Source organism: Dendrobates tinctorius, unplaced genomic scaffold, assembly GCF_039654945.1.
Source record: "Dendrobates tinctorius isolate UK_male_01 unplaced genomic scaffold, ASM3965494v1 ptg000009l, whole genome shotgun sequence".
Taxonomy (NCBI): domain Eukaryota; kingdom Metazoa; phylum Chordata; class Amphibia; order Anura; family Dendrobatidae; genus Dendrobates; species Dendrobates tinctorius.
Window position 1 is genome coordinate 26,187,895 of NW_027361677.1, and position 12,825 is coordinate 26,200,719.

The 12,825-nt window shown below is 44.0% G+C and overlaps 1 long non-coding RNA gene across 1 annotated transcript in view; it reads left to right on the top strand.

The window, feature by feature from the left end:
• Positions 1-12,825, top strand: part of LOC141097743 (uncharacterized) — a 180,364-nt gene that overhangs the window by 97,377 nt on the left and 70,162 nt on the right. The window contains exon 2 of the long non-coding RNA XR_012234039.1: positions 6,796-6,926. This is a non-coding gene — a long non-coding RNA (uncharacterized lncRNA). The remainder of the gene's footprint in view (positions 1-6,795; positions 6,927-12,825) is intronic.

Genomic DNA, 12,825 nt, shown 5'->3' on the forward strand with positions numbered 1-12,825 from the left:
AACTGCCCTCTCTGATTTGTCTCTTGGGGGAGTATCTCTCCCAGCAGTATAGGCTGGATTTAGGGAGTGCGTGTCTCCAAGTAAATTAAGTTGGATATGAGTTATTTATGTGGGTGTGAGGTCTGTTTGTCTCTCACAGTAATATAGGCTGGATGTGAGCTCTGTGTGTCTCTCATAGCAATATAGGCTGGATGTGAGCTCTGTGTGTCTCTCATAGCAATATAGGCTGGATGTAAGCTCTGTGTCTCTCTCATAGTAATATAGGCTGGATGTAAGCTCTGTGTGTCTCTCATACTAATATCGGCTGGATATAAGCTCTGTGTGTCTCTCATAATAATATAAGCTGGATGTGAGCTCTGTATCTCTCAGTAATACAGGCTGGATGTGAGCTCTGTGTGTCACTCAGTAATACAGGCTGGATGTGAGCTCTGTGTGTGCCTCCCAGTAATACAGGCTGGATGTGAGCTCTGTGTCTCCCAGTAATATAGGCTGGATGTGAGCTCAGTGTGTCTCCCAGTAATATAGGCTGGATGTGAGCTCTGTGTGTCTCCCAGTAATATAGGCTGGATGTGAGCTCTGTGTGTCTCCCAGTAATATAGGATGGATGTGAGATCTGTGTGTCTCCCGGTAATATAGGATGGATGTGAGATCTGTGTCTCTCCCAGTAATATAGGTTGGGTGTGAGCTCTGTGTGTCTCCCGGTAATATAGGATGGATGTGAGATCTGTGTGTCTCTCCCAGTAATATAGTGAAAAATGAGGATGAATAAACTCATGGAGATCAACATCCAACACTGCGGAGACACCATCACATGTATCTCAACGCAGTGATTCTAGGGCAATGCCCCCACCCTTATGGAAAATATGTAAATATATGCAAAACACAAGCCGCGGAGACACCATCACATATTTCTCAACGCAAGCAATGACTAGCCAGGTCTTTCCCCGGGAGGGAACAACCACGGGAAGGGCAGTCTCCAATGAAGGAAACCACCTATGCCAAAACATGGTATCCATCCACAGACAGCTGTTTCGGGGTATTGCCCCTCATCAGTGTGGAGTAGGAATCTGGCCAGTAGGAGCAATGCCTAGTAGAAGACTGTGAAAAATGAGGATGAATGAACTCATGGAGATCAACATCCAACACTGCGGAGACACCATCACATGTTTCTCAACGCAGTGATTCTAGGGCAATGCCCCCACCCTTATGGGAAATATGTAAATATATGCAAAGTAATATAGGCTGGATGTGAGGTCTGTGTGTCTCCCAGTAATATAGGCTTTATGTGAGGTCTGTGTCTCTCCCCCAGTAATATAGGCTGGATGTGAGCTTTGTCTGTCTCCCAGTAATATAGGTTGGATGTGAAGTCTGTGTCTCTCCCCCAGTAATATAGGCTGGATGTGAGCTCTGTCTGTCTCCCAGTAATATAGGCTGGGTGTGAGGTCTGTGTCTCTCCCAGTAATATCGGCTGTATGTGAGCTGTGTGTGTCTCCCAGTAATATAGGATGGATGTGAGCTCTGTGTGTCTCCCAGTAATATAGGATGAATGTGAGCTCTGTGTGTCTCCCAGTAATATAGGCTGGGTGTGAGGTCTGTGTGTCCCACAGTAATATAGGCTGGATGTGACCGCTGTGTGTCTCCCAGTAATATAGGTTGGATGTGAAGTCTGTGTCTCTCCCCCAGTAATATAGGCTGGATGTGAGCTCTGTCTGTCTCCCAGTAATATAGGCTGGGTGTGAGGTCTGTGTCTCTCCCAGTAATATCGGCTGTATGTGAGCTGTGTGTCTCTCCCAGTAATATCGGCTGTATGTGAGCTGTGTGTGTCTCCCAGTAATATAGGATGGATGTGAGCTCTGTGTGTCTCCCAGTAATATCGGCTGTATGTGAGCTGTGTGTGTCTCCCAGTAATATAGGATGAATGTGAGCTCTGTTTGTCTCCCAGTAATATAGGCTGGGTGTGAGCTGTGTGTGTCCCACAGTAATATAGGCTGGATGTGACCGCTGTGTGTCTCCCAGTAATATAGGTTGGATGTGAAGTCTGTGTCTCTCCCCCAGTAATATAGGCTGGATGTGAGCTCTGTCTGTCTCCCAGTAATATAGGCTGGGTGTGAGGTCTGTGTCTCTCCCAGTAATATATCGGCTGTATGTGAGCTGTGTGTCTCTCCCAGTAATATCGGCTGTATGTGAGCTGTGTGTGTCTCCCAGTAATATAGGATGGATGTGAGCTCTGTGTGTCTCCCAGTAATATCGGCTGTATGTGAGCTCTGTGCGTCTCCCAGTAATATAGGCTGGATGTGAGCTCTGTGTGTCTCCCAGTAATATAGGCTGGGTGTGAGGTCTGTGTCACTCCCGATAATACAGGCTGGATGTGAGCGATGCATGATGACCAGCTTTGAAAATGATTTTGATATACTCTGTCTGGAGAGGTTTATGCTATTTTGTGATGTGAATTTCGGCCTGTTGAGGGTTTTCTTAGCTATGTCATGAATGCAATAGCATTTATATACTGAGAAATTCACGTCAAGGACATATCTAGAATTAGCATAAAGAAGTAATTTAATTGTACTCTCATACCCGGAGGGCACTGATCTTTTTAGCTCTTCCTAAAGCTACAACGTATCAAAGATTTTTTTATATACTTTATTACCTGCTTTTTGCTGTCTTTTGGCCTCATCCAAGCATGAAACGAGAGCCTCACCTAAGGCGGCACCTCTGTAACAGGCGGCATTTTGTCAGAATTCCAATCTATCCAAAAATTTCCTATTTATAATTTGGCAAATGTTGGGGATCGATTTACTGCCAAAAGTGCCCCCATACCCTTTAGACCATGTCTCTGTAAAGAAGGCTGAAGATTCTTTGTGCCCAGTGTTTGACGGACGCAATAGATCGAGTTTCCGGTCTTCATCATTGCTTACAACCAGTGTCCCCCTCATTCCCTGACGAGACCCGTTACTGTACCTTCCCATCCCGGCTGATTTTTTGTTTTTCTCTCGGCGTTTTTTCATCGTTGTCTGCTGGTTCTATATACAGTAGCAGAGTTTTGAAGTTTATTATGTTTATTCACTTGTAACCGATCCAAATTGGATCCTATTCCCCATGTAAAAGTCTTGGAGAGAGGCCTGACAAATTGTCAGTTGTGTAACGTACCTGTGAATGTGCCGCGCGGTGCGGAGGAATAATCTTTGAATTAATGCGATTTCTAACTCAAGCGAAACAGATCGGGGTCTGCGGTGTAGAACTGAATTGCTTCAATTGGCAGGAGCCGGAGAAGTCGGCATTTAGAGGGAGAATATCAAAACAAGTCTATTACGCCGGTGCGTCTGAGCTCGGCAATCATTTCGCTTACCGGGGGTGTTCGCGGTAACCTGTGTCGAGTGGAAAACTGCTTCTACTATCTGCTCGGGCTTTTCATTTAGAGCTTAGGGGTCTCCTTCATGATGGGCACATTAGGAAAAGGAAGAGTTACTTGGAAGTGTCGTTGCTCGACCTCTCTCCATCCTTAGGCCGAGTTTGCGCCAGCATATAAAAAAAATCCAAGTTTCATCCAGAAAAATAAAATGATTTTTCTTTTCCTTTTTTTAATACAGTAGCAGCTATTAAAAATATCCAAGATTAAACACCGTTTCCTATGATGAAGAATGGCAATTTATGCCTAAAAATCGGATGGTTTGGTATGGAATCCGTTTTTTTCGAACTTTTTTTTTGCACGCTCATAGGTGTGTCTATTCAACATTTTTTTTCACGTGCTGAAAATAATCTCTCACCTGCACTACCCCATTAATTATTATTATTATTAGGTCCAGGCTTGGACTGGCCCACGGGAGAACCGGAAAATCCTCCGGTGGGCCGCCACCCTCATATATGAGCAGTACTTGGCACAATATGCTTGAATCACTTAATCATTTAGCAATCTATGCAGTTCATTGGTGTATAAATTGTTGGAGGACTCTTGGAACCCCAGTCCGACACTGATTAGGTCTATCCAAAAGCAGCAAAAAAAAAAATAATCCTCACCTGTCCGACCGCCCCCCCGGTGCTCGTTGCTAGCCATCCGGTTGTTTTGTTCTGCCATTGCGCGCCTAACTGCTTCCACTTAATTATAAGCCAGGATTTCCAGCCCGGACAATAATGTTGTGGTGCAAGTCATGACGTCACAGTCACGCCCTTATGCCGTGATGGCGGTCAGAAGACTGGAGATGTGGAGAATGACTGTGGAAAGATGACCGGACAGCGGGCAGAGATCAGTGAGGTAAGTAACCCATTTTGTGGTGTTTTTTAACCATTTGTCAGCCCAAAATGGTTCCAGAATGGCAGCCGGACATTGCAAATTGCAAAATGGAACCACGAATTTCAGGAAATTTGACTCCAACTTTATTCTCTGCGGAGTCATCCTGCTATCTCTACTTACAGCCAGTTTTGGGCTCACCCTCATCTTTATTTCTTCTACGGTGATGAAGGAGGAGAATGGACGACGACCTTTCAGCTCTGCTATGATTGAAGTGTTAAGATGGTGGACCACTCTGTCATATTGATGTCATAGTCAGGAGTACTCTGCTTGAAGAGCTCTGCTGCACCAGTGGCCATATATTACATGGTTTCCCGTCCTAGCTCTAGATAAACGAGGATATAGTGTCTCATATGCATCACGTGTTGGGTGTCACGTTGTGCCAATATATGATATATGGATCCAGCGGCAAACAAAATCTTTGTCGTGGCCAACAGAAAGGCTATCCGTACCTATCTGCGAAGAGAAGTAACTAAAGTAGAAAGTGCCTTCAACATCTTATTGGCACTGATGATGTGAACACTCCTTTTCAAATGTCAAATATTGTACCTTCCATCATTTTTTAATGCCAAATCATTTTTTTAATCCCGCCCCTGCTCTAACAAGGCCCGCCCCCAAAGAGCCAATCTTTAGCAAAATTTGCACAAGCAAAGATTATATGTAAGGAGCAATCTCAAATGAAAAATTGGTTACATCACAGAGCTGCCAGCAGTGGCATAAATCAGTGACAACTGTTTAGGGTCCAATTCTGTTATCTCCATCGGGTTGGTGCTGTCAAAAAGTAAGCGCTTCCCCTTCATATATATTTTTGCTTGATTCTGTATAACTAGGTCTGCACAAACAACAAAGTTTCCTCATCTGAGGGACACATTGTCATTTTTAACTACTCCTATTAAGATTCCTCCACTCAGAGTGTCTGGGACTCTGTGATGGACAGCTCTGTCTTCCTATCCTGTGCTGTGCAGAGCTGTCGGTGCTTTGATTGACAGCTCATTTGACCTATCTGTGACTGGGAGGTGCAGAGATTTCTCCAGGTGCTCCCTGTTCTTTATAATTGCCCTGCTATTTAGGTGAGGTGTCTCCCCAAGATTACTGCCAGTCAAAGCTGTGTGTGTTTGCCTGATTCCTATGCTGTAAGTTCTGATCTACTGCTGCCTGACCCGTGGACCGTGTTCTGACTTCCCGTTTGTTTTTACCCCTTCGCTTAGATCTGCTATTTTTCTGGTATTCTGACCCCGGATTGGGACCTGACGTACACCTTCATCTTTTCCCTTAGTTTACTACATGCTCTCTTGGTACTTAAGACCGAACGTCTGACTGCTCTGCCTCATGGCCTGGCCGTGAGTTGTGAATTGCATCACACATCCACTTTGACTGATGATGCTTTGTTTGGGAACTCGAGGGTTACTTACTTGTGAGCACCACTCCACTTTGACACAGAAACTACTCACAAATGACAATCATATCCATATCCCGATGGTTGGAGACATCATCACGTCCTGGCATCCCGGGGCTCATGTGGCCCCCCCCAGACTGCAGATTTTGCACCCCTGCTCTACAACCAGGTCTTATAACTAGGAGTTTGTACCGTAGGACTTTATTGATGAGTTGATACATAATGATCATGTTGTATTACTGAAACCATATAATTCTTGGCACATCACATTTCTGAGCAAAAAAAAATAAGAAAAAAAATGAAACTCCCCAATGACTCTTGTAGCGAGTGCAATCCTGGAATATTTCATTAACAGCCATATGTGATTTGCCTCTCAATCATCTTGTTTTTTAGCAAGCACCTGTGGATTATGAAATATTAATACTGCACCTCTAGCCTAAAGATAGATTCACAAAGCAACAGAGTAACAACTTTCAGAATAATTCTCCGCTTTATTCCAGCAGCTCCTACGTTGGGCGCCAAATTCACAGTTTTTACACATTTGCTGCTCTGTTTAATTATGTGCAAGCTGTGGGAAAAGGGGGAGGAAAAGGGTATGTTTTATTTTATTATTACTTTTTTATAACACTCATGGTCAATTTGTGCATTGAGCATGTAACCAAGTGCAAACTGTCATGGCACTGCTAGGGCTCGGTTCCCTGTGGGTGATAGTTTTGTTAAAAGGATATTATAATGAAAAAAAAAAGATACCTTTTTGCATATTTTTTATATTATTTTGATTACTGTTCTTATTTTTTTATTATATTTTTTTGCAATAATAATAAATAATTAATTCTTGCCATAAATAAGTAATTTTCTTATTCGATGTAAATGCCGCTGTTCTCCTGAATCATGTGTTGTTTTTCTTTTGTTTCTGCGCCACTCCATTCCTGAGATATGGCCCCCTGTTCCCGGTCTATACATCTGTTTAGCCAAATGGGCGTGGTCATCAAGAAGACTCCCTTAGAGGAGAGTTAAGCTCAACGCCCCCTCGTCATTGTGTGTAAAACATGCCTTGTTATCCAAAGGGTCATGGTCCTTATCTTTTCTCTGCTTGTCTTTTTTTTTTTTTCAGAACCACACCCAGTTGGCCAAAAGACTCTATGTATATACAAGAAATAGGGGGCCATATCTTGGGAACGGAGAGGCACAAGAATAAAAGAAAAATAACGCCGGATTCATGAAAACGTCGACATTTTACAACAGGTAAAAAAACATATATATTTACGACTAGTGACAGGTCCTTTTTAAGCAAATAATACATTTTTCAAAACACACAGAAAAATAAATATGACTTGAAAAGGGAGAAAAAGGATATTTTTTATTATTTGCATCTATTTTGTTTTTAGCTTTTTTATTATTTTATTTTTTTGCTTTTTAGTACTATTAATTAGGAGGAAATAAACATAAAAAGAAACTACTTTCTGGCTACAATTAAAAAAATAAATAAATAAAAAAATAGATATAATTTACATAAATGCCACACTATATAAAACTGTTGCAAAGCCACGTTGAACAATGACTTTTCCTCATTCGGATACCTCGTATCTTAGTCATAGAGGCCAAGTATGCGACTGCTATATAGGCCACAGAGATAGGATGACGAGCCCTGGTTGACCCAAGCGCCTTTGCTATTGGTTGGTAGAAACCTGTGCAGAAGTCTCCTCCCCTGAGGAACTTCATTGCCCTAATTCTCCATATCTGTGTTGCCCCTGGATTTTAGGCGGCCGATCCTAGGTGCTCACTTGTTTTCAGGAGAGTAATTTTTCCATGTATTCAATGTATTACCCCAAGAAAAAGCCAACAGGTGAAACGTAAGGATTGGCAGAAGCTGGCATGATGCACGCTTTATATATTTTTATGTGTTTTAATTCACTTATTTCTCCTAGTGTAAAAAACCTCAATTGGAAGCAGTCTGGCAGTGCAGCTCTATGTCCAGTTGGTCACTTCTGGAACTGGAAATAAGGTCACACTGCTGGGCAGTTTGCTTCAAATTCAACTTCTACCCGACCTTAGGTTTCGCCTATCGGCTTTTTCTTGGGGCAAGCTTTTCTAAGTCTGGGAGTGTGACAGAGAGGGAGGATTCTGGATTATTGAGATTCTGTTCTAAAGATTGTAGGTGCGGTAAAGTTGTATTTTATCTGTTTTTACTATGTAGTGTGTTGAACAACTTTATTGAACTTTGCCTTATTCTAACCTCACTGCTGTCCTTGTGAGGAAGAGATCGCCCGGCTATACAACCATAGTGGTACAAATGTGTGGTCTTTAAAGCCGAATCCGCTTCATCCATAATCCTTTCCCTCTGTCACATTTTCAACCCCAGGAAAGCCTACCCCAAGAGGAAGTCAACAGGCAAAACTTAAGGTTGGGTAGAAGCTAGTGTGTCATGTGTTTTAGATAATTTTATGTGTCTAAACTGAATTAATACTGCTAGTATAAAAAAAAAAGTTGGAAGCAAATTGTGTGGCAGTGCAGCTCTATGTCTGGTTGATTGCTTGTGGAACCAGACATAAATTTGCCCTACTGGGCAATTTGCTTCCAATTATGCTTCGACCCAACCTTGGGTTTCACCTGGCGGCTTCTTCCTTGGGCAAGCTTTTTTAAGGCTGGAAATGTGACAGAGAGGGAGGAGTCTGGATGATTCTCATTCTGCTCTAAATATCGTAAATGCAGAAAAGTTGTATTTTATGTATTTTTATTAGGTAGTGTGTTGGACTGCTTTATTGAACTTTGGCTTTCTCTAATATCCCTGGTATCGCCATGGGGAAAAAAGCGCTCGGTTATACAACCATAGTGGCACAATTGTGTGATCTTTTAAGAGCAGAATATGCATCATGTGTAACCCTCCTCCTCTGTCAAACTTCTACCCGACCTTAGGTTTCACCCATCGGCTTCTTCTTGGGGCGAACTTTCCTGAGAATGGAAGTGTGACGAAGAGGGAGGATTCTGTGTGATTTTGATTCTGCTGTAAAGATCTTAGATGCCGAAAAGATGTATCTTATCTGTTTTCACTATATATTGTGTTGGACAACTTTGTTGAACTTTGCCTTGATCGAACCTCGCTGGTGTCCTCGTGATGAAGAGAACGCCCGGTTGTGTACCTACAATTGTGAAATATATGGAATAGATGGTTAAAGCTTAAAATTATTCTGTACCGGTTTAATGGATAACTTCTATATTGACTGTTTTTAGACTCTGCAGCCAATGAAAGCAAGCAAAGCTGCAGTTTAAAGTATGGAGAAAAGCCATTTTATACTACCTTAGATGACCTATTGGAATGGGCTTCTTTTATACTGTTGTCACACTGGGATTGAACTGTTCCTTGGACTGGTGCCCTAACTATCCCTGTTCCCAAAGGTACCTCTGATGGTGAGGAGGTTTGGGCTACGTGCCTTACTGTTCTCCTGTTATACTCTAAACTGTCCCCTCCCCCCAGGAGTCCTGGGACAGAAATTCTAGTGCATAAACACGTAACACAAGCAGGGATAACAAAAAGCAACTAACATACAAAACACTCAGCAAAAGTAGAGAGGTATATATAAGTGTTGGAATGTACAAACTAAATGGGGATAGCACAATGAGGAAATCTTACACCCCAAAACAGCACACAACAATCTCCAGCAGCAAAAACAATCTCCAACTAAGCCTAGCAACTCCATAGAATTGGGAAGTAAACTTTCGCTGGTGAGGAAGAGAAGGTCTTGCCAGATTTTATAGAGCGAGGAAATGACCAGGTCAGGAGCAGCTGTATGTTTCTAACCTGCATAGGAAGGGTTGCTAACCTCTTCAGCATCAAAGGAAACAAAATCCATTTAATATGGGTCACGAAACACACAGGTTAAATGGAAGATCTGCGATTCACACTACATATTGATTTTCTAACCCGAGATCTCCTAGGAGGACGTGACACACTCGTGACAACTGTGCTCTGCATTTTGCATCTGAGGTTTCCGAAACCTTATTGCAGTTAGTTATTTATTACCTATAGAGTCCGATATTATAAAAGTACGGTTTCTTAAAGCACAGATGGGTGACGAAAAAGCAGTGTGAGAAGACCCGTAGGTGCAATACACCAGGTTACTGTGAATATCGCATTCATGCATTTCCAGGAGGAGTAATATAGGGACGGCACAATGTAACATTAATATGCTGAAAAAATTATTTTATATAAGACAGAAGAGCAGACTGAACCCCTCAAGGCATGGGGGGCTCTAAGGGCACAAAATAGAGCCCCCCTCAGGCGCCATTTATTTAGCGCACTTTGGCACTCAGCATTGAACCCATTAAATTGAACAATGAAGGGGCTACGATCCAGATTACGGCGCAGTTAACCCTTGCAGTCTAAAATTCCAAAACTCTCCTTTTGCACGCCTGTCGATTCCTTCCCTTTTTTTTGTTTTTATCTTCCATTTTGCGATTCCCTCGGGTACCATGTCATACAAATAGTATCAGTCTTATTACATAATTGTGCCTTTTAGTGCACATTCTCCCAGAACAAAGCGCTGGCCTTACTCAACCCACATCGGAGGCTGAAAATAGATGAAGAAAGAGAAACAAAAAATCTGGAAACTGAGCGGAAATCTAACATTCAGTCTGAAGCGCCGCTGACATTGTTTTCCCGAGCCTGCGGAACAAGAACATGAAGTCAATCATTAACTGTCAGCTCCGCACTAACTAAGCTAGAAGCTGCCCCCTAGTGGTGATTTTAGGAATTTTTGTATATTTTTTTTTCCCAAAAAAACAATTTACCTACTTTAGATGACATTTAGAAAATGACTACTATTCCTAGGGTATGAAGGCGACAACGCGGCACTTCAATGCAGCTGCCATCCGTGGGGCCACACATCAGCAGAGCTAATCGTCAGGGGTCCGACGCCCTAGGACCACTATGGGTGGTGCAGAATTTGTCATCCCCTTTAATATATCACATTTGAAGTGTATACTATTGTCGGTGGCTAAATTAGTAAAAATGCCCCCAAGTGTCTACGCAATTGTCCCCCAAATCATACTCCAATAGTGGCCATACTTGCCCTGACAGCATTTTAGAATGTCCAGGAGGTTTCTGGATTTTTTAGTTGGAAAATCAAATGGGCACCAAAAAAGCATTCGGAAAAATCCCAGAAAATGGGCACCAGTCCTTGTACCATGCCATACATGACTAATTTCCATAATTCCAGCAACATTCCAACTAGTCGTGTCCGGCCTGAGGTTCTCAGTTACAATCCAAAATCTATTTCCACCTCCCCAGACGGTGATGACCAAAAGCCACCACCTGTCCACTGACGTTGGCCAGTCTACTGAAAGATGACCCCTCCAGCGAACCCTTGTCGTCAACGCCGGGACCCTCCTATTAGATAACCAAAGGCTTTCGGGAGACACCACCAATAATTTGGGATAATCCAAGGGTCTACACACAATCCTCAAACTTTTGGTCCAACCCTATTGAATATGGACCATTTTCTTCCAGAAGAAATCATCGGCTTTTGTCGAGAAGCTTTTCATTTTCTATGCCATTAATTTGCAAACTATCAATGTACTAATCTGCGGAGCTGACGGTGAGGATTGTGCCACATCAGCTCTTCCTTGTCCGGAACGTTTTGCACAATATTTTATAAAATGAAAAGGTTTAAACTACATTCAAATATGAGATGGGTCTAAACCGGGACTGGAAGGAAATAATCTCCCTCCGCCAGCGGCTCCTTGCAAGGAGCTTTCACTCCATTTCTAACAGGCGTAATTACCTGATGATAAGGAAGGTAGATGAGTGCAGCTCCGGGTGACAATAGTGCAGCGCGGTAATGCTGGCAGCGCGGTGTCCACTGAACATTTGTACGGTTTTTGTGCCAATCAAAAGAAATCTCATAGAAGTTTATGGTTGAGAATGCACACAAAACCGAAGCCAATGTCTGTCCCGAGGATTACTGACCTGGTCTGAACCGAGATGGACCTGGAGCCCTATTACAACCACAATAATGCCAACATCAGTCAGTGCCTCCGTAACGATGACAGGCAAAATCGCTGTCTCCCTAAAATTCCCATCCACAGTCAGTGCCTCTCTAATGGTGCCAGCCAGTCAGTGCCTCTCTAACGGTGCCAGCCACAGTCAGTGCCTTTCTAACGGTACCAGCCACAGTCAGTGCCTCCCTGATGGTACCAGTCACAGTCAGTGCCTCCCTAATGGTTCCAGCCACGGTCAGTGCCTCCCTAATGGTTCCAGCCACGGTCAGTGCCTCCCTGATGGTACCAGCCAGTCAGTGCCTCCGTAACGATGTCAGACACAATCAGTGCCTCCCTAATAGTGCCATCCACAGTCAGTGACTCTCTAATGGTGCCAGCCACAGTCAGTGCCTCCCTGATGGTGCCTGTCACAGTCAGTGGCTCCGTGATGGTTCCAGCCAAAGTCAGTTCCTCCCTAATGGTGCCAGCCACAGTCAGTGCCTCCGTGATGGTTCCAGCTAAAGTCAGTGCCTCCCTAATGGTGCCAGCCACAATCAGTGCCTCCCCAATGGTGCCAGAAACAGTCAGTGTCTCTCTAATGGTGCGAGACACAGTCAATGCCTCCCCAATGGTGCCAGACACAGTCAAGGCCTCCCCAATGGTGCCAGACACAGTCAGTCCTTCACTAATGGTGCCAGACACAGTCAGTGCCTCCCTAATGGTGCCAGCCACAGTCTGTGCCTCCCTAATGGCCCCAGCCAAACTCAGTGCCTCCCTAATGGTCCCAGCCACAGTCAGTCCTTCACTAATGGCACCAGACACAGTCAGTGCCTCCCTAATGGCCCCAGCCACAGTCAGTGCCTCCCTAATGGTGCCAGACACAGTCTGTGCCTCCCTAATGGCCCCAGCCACAGTCAGTATCTCCCTAATGGCCCCAGCCAAAGTCAGTGCCTCCCTAATGGTGCCAGACACAGTCTGTGCCTCCCTAATGGCCCCAGCCACAGTCAGTATCTCCCTAATGGCCCCAGCCAAAGTCAGTGCCTCCTTAATGGTTCCAGCCATGGTCAGGCCTCCCTAATGGTTGCAGCCACAATCAGTGCCTCTCTGATGGTACCAGCCACAGTCAGTGCCTCCGTAACGATGTCAGACACAATCAGTGCCTCCCTAA